A 12,737-nucleotide genomic window follows, 5' to 3' on the forward strand; every position below is an offset into this window, starting at 1 on the left:
AAGTAGGCCACTACGGCCCTAACTAGAATAAGGGTTACTGTATATCCTCTCTAAAAAATCATTAAAACATGTCTCAAGGGGATCCCTGGGTGGCTCAGCGGTTTAGCGCCTGCCTTTGGCCCAGGACGTGATCCTGGAGCCCCGGGGTCAAGCCCCACATTGGGCTCCCTGCATGGAGCCTGCTTCTCCCTCTGCCCATGTCTCTGCCTCTCTCTCTGTGTCTTTCATGAATAAATAAATAAATCTTAAAAAAAAAAACATGTCTCAAGTGGATCAAGCTGGGGGCACCTGACTGGCTCAGTTAGTAGAGTATGCAACTCTTGATCTCCTGAAGGATCCTGAGTTAGAGCCCCACGTTGGGCATAGAATTTACTCTGTAAAAAAAAAAAAAAAAAAAAAGAGGGCAGCCCAGGTCCCTCAGTGGTTTAGCACCGCCTTCAGCCCAGGGCCTGATCCTGGAGACCTGGGATAGAGTCCCACGTTGGGCTTCCTCCATGGAGCCTGCTTCTCCGCCTGTGCCTCTGCCTCTCTCTCTCTCTCTCTCTCTCTCTCTCTCATAAATAAATAAAATCTTAAAAAAAAGAGAGTATCAAGCCGAATAGTGGAATTCACAATGTATGTGGATATACGTAACAATGACACAAACAACAGGATTTGGGAAATGAAATTATACTGTTTTTTTAAAGATTTTATTTATTTATTCATGAGAGACACACAGAGAGAGAGGAGGCACAGACACAGGCAGAGGGAGAAGGAGGCCCCATGCAGGGAGCCTGACATGGGACTCAATCCTGGGTCTCCAGGACCACAGCCTGGGCTGAAGGCAGTGCTATACCACTGAGCCACCTGGGCTGCCCTGAAATTATGCTGTTGCAAGGCTTTTGCATCTCATGTGAAATGGTACAACATTAACTTTCAGTTGACTGTGATAAGTTAAGGATGCATTTTGTAATTTTTAGGGCCAGCTCTAAAGAAATGAAAACAGGGCAGGTGAAAAGCCAATAGAAGAGTAACAATTGAATATTAAAATATATTTGGTTAACTCAGAAGAAAGGAGGAACAAAGGATCAAAAACCAGAAGGAACAAATAGAAAACACATAATAATATGATAGAGCTTAATTTGACCATATCAGTAACTCCAAAAAGTGTAAATGGATTAAAAACCCTCTTTAAGGGCAAGGATTTTAAGACCAGAAAAACAAAAAACCAAAATCCAACCAGAGCTGGGATTCAGATAAGGCAAGTGTCTCACTTGCAAAATTTAAAGGGATGTCAAAAAAATGTCAGTACGGATGCGTGGGTGGCTCAGTCAGTTAAGTGTCCAAATCCATCTCAGCTCAGATCTTGATCTCAGGATCGTGAGTTCAAGTCCAGTGTGGGGCTCCATGCTGGGCAGGGAGCCTACTTTAAAAAAAAAGGAAACTACTAAAAAAAGTCAGTAACCAAGATGAATAACATTTTGGTTTTTTATTTTAATTCCAGTATAGTTAACATAGCGATAACTAACATTTTACTGCAATTTGGGGCAAAAAAGTGAAAATTAATGCAAAGCAATCCATGATACACAAAATATCAAAATTTTGCATCAAGACAGAACTCTACCCTGCACTTGTACTACCCCAAGAATCATACAACTTACGGGGGGTGGGCAGGCATAAATACAAAAAAAAAAATCTCTCACAAACTGTGGTTGCCAGAGGAGATGGGTTGGAGGGGGATGGACAAAATAGATGAAGGGGATTAAGAAGTAGAAACTTCCAGTTAAAAAAAAAAGAAACTTCCAGTTATAAAATAAATAAGTCACGGAGATGAAAAGTATAGCATAGAGTATATAATCAATAATATAATAACATGGTGACAGATGATAACTATGCTTATCATGATGAGACTTGTATAGGATTGTCGAATCACTATTATACACAAAACAAATATAACAACCATACTTTGATTTAAAAAAAAACACTTACTTGCAATTTCTTTTGAAGGTCATTGTTCATCCTGAGGGAAGTTGACAAGTTTTTTTCATTGTTTATAGCTGCTATCTACAGTATTTCAAGGTAAAAGGGAAAATTTTACTTTATTACAAACATGTATGTGTGATTTTTTAAATATTAAGAGCACTTAGGTAAGTAATACAAATTTGATTTATGGATATATGTGAGTTTTCATAATTTAAATCTGATCAAATATAAACATTTTCTGGACAAACAAGAAATTGTTTTTTACCAGGAAAAAAATTGACCAGGAAAAATTTATAATGTATTCCCCTAAAATAGTGATAGTTTGCTATCATTAAATTCTTTTATAAAAAAATTATTTGGGGCATCCCGGGTGGCTCAGCAGTTTAGCGCCACCTTCGGCCTAGGGTGTGATCCTGGAGTCCCGGGATCGAGTCCCACCTCAGGCTCCCTGCATGGAGCCTGCTTCTCTCTCTGCCTCTGTCTGTGCTTCTCTCTCTGTGTGTCTCTCGTGAATAAATAAATATTAAAAAATTATTTTTCAATACTTGTTTTTCAACAATTTTGCCTGGAAATCAGGTACATAGTTTTCTGCTGCTTGTAATGATTGATATTTGTATTTTTTATATAAATTTTTATGCACATCTGTTTTATTAAATATTACAATTTATAGGATCTTAATATAAAGCATTTATTATGTATATTTACTTGAATTATTGTGCTAGTAAAAATAAATACATTTTAAATTTATACTAAAAATATTCTAGACAAATATGGCATCTAAAAAGTCAAGTGGGGGCAGCCCGGGTGGCTCAGCGGTTTAGCACTGCCTTCAGCCCAGGGCATGATCCTGGATTCCCAGGATCGAGTCCCACGTCGGGCTCCCTGCATGGAGCCTGCTTCTCCCTCTGCCTGTGTCTCGGCCTCTCTCTCTCTGTATGTCTCTCACTAATAAATAAAATATTTTTAAAAATAAATAAAAAGCCAAGTGGTGCAATGTTTAGGAAGAACAAAAATGTGTTAAGAAATGAATAATTATAGAGAGCAATTATAATGTTTACTGTAAAATCCAGCCTCCCATCTAATGAAAATGACTTTTTAATTTTAATTCTTTCAGCTTTATTTAGGTATAATTAACATATAATACTGTGTATGTTAAGATATACAACATGATTATGTCCTATGTGTATATATTGTGAAATGATTTGTGAATTCAACTAGCATTTGGGATATTCTTATGTCTGCCCTAAAAACAACATTAAAAACATGTACAGATATTTGATAAGGACCAAGATAGAATATAATCAAGGCATTTGCTCACGAATCAAAAATGTTTGTCATGTATTAAAATATGTGCTATGAAATGACAAAATATGTTATTCTTAAAAGAAAAGCATCTTGGTGAAAATCGATTACAAATTTGTATGGGATTTATTTGTATGGGGTAATATTTTGAGCCAAGTGGGAAAAGTTAGTAAAGCTCTGTAATAAAAAAAAAAAAGACTATATAAAAAGTTACATGCATAATAGATGGCCTATTCATCTGCTTGCAACAAATAAAAGAATGTAACTTTGAAAGAAATTTTGCTGAATGTACAATGGTAGAATAAGATATCAATATGCTTATCAAAATTCTTTTAATTTATTTTTTTAAGGGACACCTGGTGGCTCAGTGGTTGAGTGTCTGCCTCCCGCTCAGTGCATGATCCCGGAGTTCCGGGACTGACTCCCACATCAGGCTTCGTGCATGGAGCCTACTTCTCCCTCTGCCTATGTCTCTGCCTCTCTATCTGTGTGTCTCTCATGAATAAATAAATAAAATATTTTTTAAAAATTTATTTTTAAAGTAATCTCTACACCCAATGTGGGGCTTGAACTCACAACCCCAAGATCCAGAGTTGTACAATCCATCAACTGAGCCAGCTAGGCACCCCTATAATTATCAAATTTTAAAATAGGGGCAGCCCTGGTGGCGCAGCGGTTTAGCACTGCCTGCAGCCCGGGGTGTGATTCTAGAGACCAGGGATCGAGTCCCACGTCGGGCTCCCCTGCATGAAACCTGCTTCTCCCTCTGCCTGTGTCTCTGCCTCTCTCTCTCTCTCTCTCTCTCTCTCTCTGTCGCTCATGAATAAATAAAATCTTTAAAATAAAATAAAAAGGAAACAATTTGAAAATGTAAAAAAGAACTGCAAATCGCAAATGTATGAATCACTCTGTGAGAATATCACTTACTATGGGAAAAGTGCATATCAGAAATTAACAAGATCATAGATACTCTGATTTCACATTTCAAATTGTTATAGGAAAAATTAGTGGCTTTAGATTTTAGATTTTATTCAGAGATAAGTTGTTTCCTACAAACACGTCTGATTAACAAAAGGCAGCCATTGACTTAGCTCTTAATATTTTCACGTAAGTCCTGCAGAAATTTATCCAAAATAGTTTGAAGCAGCATACAATATGAAAATTTGTAATATAAATTCAGCCTTATGGGGGACACCTGGGTGGCTCAGCAGTTGAGCATGTGCCTTCTACTCAGGGCATGATCCCGGGGTCTAGAGATCGAGTCCCGTATCGGGCTCCCTAGAAGAAGTCTGCTTCTCCCTCTGCCTATGTCTCTGCCCCTCCCTCTATGTCTTTCATGAAGAAATAAATAAAATCTTTTTAAAAAATTCAGCCTTATGTTTAGATCTCCCAAAATTGATTTACCAATTTTACATAGTGCAATCTTATCCAGTTTTGGAAATGGCCTTGAGAATTTTTTTTAGTTCTAATGGTCTTTTGGTTTTTTTATTGAAGTATAATTAACATACAGTGTTATATTAGTTTCGGGTGTACACTATACTGATTCAACAATTCTATACATTACTCAGCGCTCCTGATGATACTTGTACTCTTAATCTCCTTGATCTATTTCACCCATGCTCCCACCCAACTCCCCTCTAACAACCACCAGTTCTCTATATTTAAGAGTCTGGATTTGGGTTTGTTTGGGTTTTTTTGGTCTCTGTGTTTCTTAAACTCTACATATGAGTGAAATCACATGGTAGTTGTCTTTCTCTGATTGACTCATTTCATTTAGCACTTCATTTAGACCCTCTAGGTCTAACCATGTTGTTACAAATGGCAAGATCTCATTCTTTTTTTTTTTAATGGCTGAGTAATATTCTATTATATCACCTCTTATTTTTTATTTTTTAAAAACATTTTTGTTAAGTAAGCTCTGTGCCCAATATGGGGCACAAACCTGAGATCAAGAGTCACATGCTGCACCAACTGAGCCAGCCAGGTGCCCCATATTCCACATCTTCTTTGTCCATCCATCTATAAATGGACACTTGGGTTGCTTTCATATCTTGGCTATTGTAATAATGCTACAATAAACATAGAGGTGCATATATTTTTTTGAATTAGTGTTTTCATTTCCATTGGGTAAATACATAGTAGTGGAATTACTGAATCATATGGTAATTCTATTTTTGACTTTTTGAAGATCGTCCATACTGTTTTCCATAGTGGCTGCACCACTTTGCATTCCCACCAACAGTGCACAAGGGTTCCTTTTTTCTCCACATTCTTGTCAACACTTGTTATTTCTTGTCTTTTTGATAATAGCTATTCTGTCTGGTGTAGGTAATATCTCATTGTGTTTTTTTTTTTAATTTTATTTATTCATGAGAGACACAGAGAGAGAGACAGAGACACAGGCAGAGGGAGAAGCAGGCTCCACGCAGGGAGCCCGACATGGGACTTGATCCCGGGTCCCCAGGATCACGCCCTGGGCCGCAGGCAGGGCCAAACCGCTGTGCCACCGGGGCTGCCCTCATTGTGGTTTTGATTTGCATTTCCCTAATGATTAGTGGTGCCGAGCATCTTTTCATGTTTCTGTTGGCCATCTGTGTATCTTCTTTGGAAAAATTTCTATTCAGGTCTTCTTCCTGTTTTTAATTGGATTATTTATTTTGGGGGTTGAGTTGTATAAGTTCTTTACATGTATTTTTAAAATATTTTATTTATTCATGAGAGACAGAGAGAGAGAGAGGCAGAGACATAGGCAAAGGGAGAAGTAGGGTCCCTGTGGGGAGCCCGATGCGGGACTCGATCCCAGGACCCGGGATCATGCCCTGAGCCCAAGTGAGACACTCAACCACTGAACCACTCAGGTGTCCCAGTTCTTTACATAGCTTTACTATTAACCTCTTATTGTGTATATCATTTGCAAATGTCTTCTCTCTTGCAGTAGGTTGCCTTTTTGTTTTGTTGATGGTTTCCTTCACAATTCAAAACCTTTTTATTTTGGTATGGTCCCAATAGTTTATTTTGCTTTTATTTCCTTTGCCAAAGGACACATATCTAGAAAAATGTTTCTATGGCTGATGTCAAAGAAATTACAGCTTATGTTTTCTTCTAGAATTTTTATGGTTTCAGATCTCACATTTAGGTCTTTAAACCATTTTGAGTTTATTTTTATGTATGGTGTAAGAAAAAGGTCCAGTTTCATTCTTTTGCATATAGCTGTTCAGTTTTCCCAGCACCATTTCTTTTTTTAAAGACCTATTTTTAAGTAATCTCTACATACAACATGGGGCTCAGACTCACAACCCTAAGATCAAGAGTCACACTCTCTAGTGACTGAGCCAACCAGGACCCCCAATACCATTTCTTGAAGAGACTGTCCTTTCCCCATTACATATTCTAATCTCTTTTGCCATAGATAAATTGACCATATAAGTGTGGGTTTATTTCAGAGCTCTCTATTCTGTTCTATTGACCTATGTGTCGTGTCCATTTTTGTGCCAGTATAATACTGTTGTGATGACTACAGCTATGTAGTATATCTTAAAATCTGGGATTGTGATGCCTCCAAGTTTGTTCTTCTTTCTCAAGATCTTTGTCTATTCGGGGCCTTTTGTGAGTTCATACAAGACCTTGAGAGGGCACCTGGGTGGCTCAGTGGTTGAGTGTTTGCCTTTGGCTCAGGTCATGATCCTGGGGTCCTCGGATCAAGTCTTGCATTGGGCTTCCCGCAAGAAGCCTGCTTCTCTCTCTGCCTATGTCTCTGCCTCTCTCTGTGTATCTCTCATGAATAAATAAATAAAATCTTGGGACACCTGGGTGGCTCAGCGGTTGAGCGTCTGCCTTTGGCTTAGGGCGTCCAACATCAGGCTCCCTGCATGGAGCCTGCTTCTCCCTCTGCCTGTGTCTCTGCCTCTCTCTCTGTGTCTCTCATGAATAAATAAATTTAAAAATCTTTAAAAAATAAAATCTTTAAAAAGAGACCTTGAGAGTATTTTAACAGTGCCAGTCACAATGGTGTCTTGCAAAAGAAGTTTCTGTAAACTGAAGTTGATTAAAAATTATTTCAAAAAAAATTATTTCAGGGGGATCCCTGGGTGGCTCAGTGGTTTGGCGCCTGCCTTTGGCCCAGGGCATGATCTTGGAGTCCTGGGATCGAGTCCCACGTCAGGTTCCCTGCATGGAGCCTGCTTCTCCCTCTGCCTGTGTCTCTGCCTCTCTCTCTGTGTGTGTGTGTGTCTCTCATGAATAAATAAATAAAATCTTTTAAAAAATTATTTCAGATTGTTACTTGGTCAGTAGAAATTATCAAACATGGCAATTCTCTCAACTGATAACAAGATAAGCAAAGAAGCACATTTTGAAAATATTATTGGTGAGCTTGCTTCTATTAAAGCAAGGAAAGCAAAATTATAATAAATTGTATTTTTGGTATAAATAAAACATTCAAACTTAAAATAAGGTCCATTTTAATACATCTACTTCTCCGTTTGTCAGTTTTTTCTCACAACTGGGTTCTAGAGCAAATTTAATTATTTTAATTAAAATTTAGGGATCCCTGGGTGGCGCAGCGGTTTGGCGCCTGCCTTTGGCCCAGGGCGCGATCCTGGAGACCCGGGATCGAATCCCACGTCGGGCTCCCGGTGCATGGGGCCTGCTTCTCCCTCTGCCTGTGTCTCTGCCTCTCTCTCTCTCTCTCTCTCTGTGTGACTATCATAAATAAATAAAAATTAAAAAAATAAAATTTACATTAAAAATATATAGAGGTACACAGTTTTCCTTCTGCCTCAGGCTCTAATATGGCTTGGCATGGCACTATACTCAACTATATGGTGTCTATGAGAGAAGCACATTAGAAAAGATGACACAGATAGTTTGAAATTTAATGCATAGAGTGGTGCCTGGGTGGCTCAGTCGTTAAGTGGCTGCCTTTGGCTCAGGTCATGATCTTGGGGTCCTGGGATCAAGCCCTGAGTTGGGCTCCCTGTTCAACAGGGAGTCTGTTTCTCCCTCTCCCTCTACCCCTCCCCTTGCTTGCGCTTTCTTTCTCTCTCTCTGTCTTAAATAAACAAAATCTTTAAAAACACAATGATTGAGGTGCCTAGTGGCTCAGTTGGTTGGGCCTCTGTCTTCAGTTCAAGTCATGATCCCAGGGTCCTGCTTCTCCCTCTCTCTCTCCCTCTCCCCCTCGCCTCTGCGTGTGCTCTCTCTTTCAAATAAACAAATAAATAGATAATCTTTTAAAAAATAGAAATAACACAATGATTTATTTTAAAATAAATTTAATGCATAGAAATACATATACCAGGCAAACATTAAACTTAAGAAAGCTGGAATGGGGGACGCCTGGGTGGCTCAGTGGTTGAGTGTCTGCCTTTGGCCCAGGGCGTGATCCTGGAGTCCTGGGATCGAGTCCCACATCGGGCTCCCTGCATGGAGCCTGCTTCTCCCTCTGCCTGTGTCTCTGCCTCTCTCTATTCTCATGAATAAATAAATAAAATCTTTAAAAAAAAGAAAGCTGGAATGGTTCTAATAATAACGGACAAAATACACTTTAAGACTCTGAGAATTACCAAAGATAGAGACATTTCATAATGATAAAAGGATGAATTCATCAGGAAGATATAGAATCATAAATATGTAAGACAATAACAGAATTTCCCAAAAATGACACAACACAAACACAAAGAGTGAAATACACAAGTCTACAATCATGATCAGAGATTTTAACACCCCTGGTTTAGTAGTAGATAGAATTACAAGCTTAGCAAAACAATAAGGAGATTTCTATTTCCAATCAAGATAGAGTAATGGGGACCAAATTTACCTTCCTGCCTGAAATAAAAATCTAGAGAATATACATGCAATAACAAATCTCAAGATATTGGACATCAGGTAACAATGGAAAGTGATCCCTGAGAGATGGGGAATAAACAAGGCAAGCCTTATCATTGCCCATGTTACTGCCTAAGACAGAGAGGGCCAACTCAGGCAAACCCAACAAGCCTAGGGGTTCCTGGCTGGTTCAGCTGGTAGAGCATGTGACTCTTGATCTCAGGGTCATGAGTTTGAGCCCCGTAATGGGGGTAGGGTTTACTTAATAAGAAAACATTTCTTTTAAAATAAAAAACAGCCTAGAAGTCTGCCTCTGTTGAGGAGACAAATCTGAGAGTCTGGGATGCCTCAGTGGCTCAGTGATTAAGCATCTGCCTTCAGCTCAGGGCGTGATCCTGGGGTCCTGGGATCGAGTCCTGCATCGGGCTCCCCGTGGGGAGCCTGCTTCTCCCTCCTCCTATGTCTCTGCCTCTCTCTGTGTGTCTCTTGTGAATAAATAAATAAATAATATTTTGTAAAAATCTGAGAATCTGGTGGAAGCCAAGGCAGTTAGAGTTAGCAACGCAGAGTATCAGAGTATAGAGGGATTCATAGAAAAGCAATTCCGCAGATCTCCAGGGGGTTTCCACTGGTATTCACTTGACTGTTAATCAGCACAGGCTTGTGAGGAAACTATCAAAGGCCAGGGGAAAATACACGAAAAGATTAAAAAGAACAATACCTGGAATTCACACTGAGCAGTAAACATCTTTTACCAAAAGTCAGAGAAGAAAACCTCATAATTCATGGATTACTGGGTAGAGTACTAAGAAGAGTCTTGCCCTAGTAGTGGGGACACTTAAACCAAGTCTCAATACTGCTATGGTCCTGCCTAACAAAGCTTAAAAGCTGTACCAGAAAGTAACAAAGTGTTTCCAAGTAACTTAATCACATCCCCAAACAAAACTCAAGAATAGTTAGAGGAATACAGAAATATCCAGTACCCAAAAAAGAGTCACAATGTCCCTCATACAGCATAAGATTTTTTAAAATTTGCATTTATTCTATGCAGAATTTACTCCCAGGCCATAAGTCTTTGTTTCTTCAGTTTCTTCTGGGATATCTTTTTCTTCTGTGCAACCTCCTCTTCTGGTTTAGGAACAATCTGCTCTTTTTCAGTAAGAATCATCTCGATGTGACAGGGAGAGCTCATGTATGGGTTAATCCAGCCATGAGCCTTGTAAGTTCTACGTCACATCTTGGGGGCTTCATTCACCTGGATGTGCTCAATGACCAGAGAATCTACATTTAAACCCTTAAGTTCAGCATTACTCTCTGCATTTTTAAGCATGTACAGTAAAAATTCAGCACTCTTCTTGGGCCGCCGACCCTGTGTCCAGCCCCACTGCTTGGCCTGAGCACACCTATCAACTCCACCATTGTAGTGATGGAATGGCACACACTGCTTCTGCAAAGTGACATCTTTCAGATACTTGGTGGCTTTTCGGATGTGCATACCCTTGCTGGCCTGGGCAGTTTCACGCGTGTTCTTAAAGTGAATACGAAGATTTGAAACTCTCAATTTGCATGATTTAAAAAAATATTTTATTTATTTATTCATGAGAAATGCAGAGAGAGAGGCAGAGACACAGGCAGAAGCAGGCTCCATGCAGGGAGCCCGACGTGGGATCAGGGTCTCCAGGATCACACCCTGGTGGTGCTAAACCGCTGAGCCACCCGGGCTGCCCCTTGATTTGCATGATTTTGTAGGGTTTTCTGGGTCCAACGAGTAGAAAACCATTTTCGGAGGTCACCTCAGGTGGCTCGGGGGAAGAGACACGATTTTTTTTAAAAGATTTTATTTATTTATGAGAGACACACACACAGAGAGGCAAAGACACAGGCAGTGGGAGAAGCAGGCTCCCTACAGGGAGCCCAATGCAGGACTTGCTCTCAGGACCTCAGGATCATGTCCTGAGTCAAAGGCAGAAGCTCAACCGCTGAGCCACCCAGGCATCCCAGTGCAAGATTATCGGTATGCAAGGAAATAGGAAAATCCAACCCATAATGAAGAGAAAATGCAATAGAAACAGACCCAGAAATGACACTAATAATGAGAGAATTAGTAGACAAGGACATTAAAAGAGTTACTGTGCCTGTATTTCATATGTTCAAAAAGCTAGAGGAGAGATTGGACATGTTAAGTAGAAATGAGGAACATATATAAAATCTAAATTGAACTTTCAGGACTGAAACATCTGTTTTTTAAAAATAGTTAATTTATTTATTAGAGAGAGAGCACAAGTAGGGAGGAGAGGGAGAAAGCAGACTCCCCAAAAGCAGGGAACTCGACTTGAGGCTTGACCCCAGGACCCTGGGATCATGACCTGAGCCAAAGGCAGACGCTTAACTGACTGAGCCACCCAGACCCCTCACAACATCTAGTTTTAAAAATACATTAGATGGAATTAATGGCAGGTTAGATAGACATTCTGAAAGAAAAGATTAGTGAAAATGAATGATAGAAATTATCCAAAATGAAATACACAGGAGGAAAAAAGACTTTAAAAATGATTGTTGGGATCCCTGGGTGGTGCAGTGGTTTAGCGCCTGCCTTTGGCCCAGGGCGCGATCCTGGAGACCCGGCATCGAATCCCACGTCGGGCTCCTCGTGCATGGAGCCTGCTTCTCCCTCTGCCTGTGTCTCTGCCTCTCTCTGTGTGTGACTATCATAAATAAATTAAAAAAAAATTTTTTTTTTTAATTTTTTTAAATAAAAATAAATAAAAATAAAAATGATTGTTTAGGGCAGCCCCGGTGGCTCAGCGGTTTAGCGCCGCCTTCAGTCCAGGGCCTGATCCTGGAGACCAGGAATCAAGTCTCACATTGGGCTCCCTGCATGGAGCCTGCTTCTCCCTTTGCCTGTGTCTCTGCCTCTCTCTCTCTCTCTCTCTCTCTCTCTCTCTCTCTTTCTCTCTCATAAACAAATAACATCTTTTAAAAAATAAAAATAAGAATGATCGTTTATAATAGCCAAAAAGTGAAAATAATCCAAATGTCCACCAACTGATGAATGGATAAATAAAATATGGTATACCCATACAATGGAATATTATTCAGCAATAAGAAGAAATGAAGTACTGATAATGCTACAATATGTATAAACCTTGAAACATTATGCCTATTGAATGCAGCCAGCCATAAAAGACCAGATATTGTGTGATTCTTTCTTTCTTTCTTTCTTTCTTTCTTTCTTTCTTTCTTTCTTTCAGATTTTATTTATTTGACAGAGAGAAAGAGCATGCACAAGCAGGGGGAGCTGCAGGCTGAGGGAGAAGGAAGAGCAAGTTCCCTGCTGATTAGGGAGCCAGACAAGGTTTCCATCTTGGGACCCTGAGATCATGACTTGAGCTGAAGGCAGTCACTTAACCAACTGAGCCACCCAGGTGCCCCTGTGTGATTCTATTTATGATATATCCAGAAGAGCACATCTATAGAAATAGAAACTAGATTAGTGGTTGCCTAGAGTTGGAGGGGAATGGGGAGTGGCTGCTAATGAGTAAAGACTTTCTCTTTGAGATGATGGAAATGTTCTAAAATTGTGCTGATGATTGTACAACTCTGTGAATATACTACAAAATCATTGAATCAGACACTTTATTTTATTA

The sequence above is a fragment of the Canis aureus genome, chromosome X, assembly GCF_053574225.1.
Source record: "Canis aureus isolate CA01 chromosome X, VMU_Caureus_v.1.0, whole genome shotgun sequence".
Classification (NCBI taxonomy): Eukaryota; Metazoa; Chordata; class Mammalia; order Carnivora; family Canidae; genus Canis; species Canis aureus.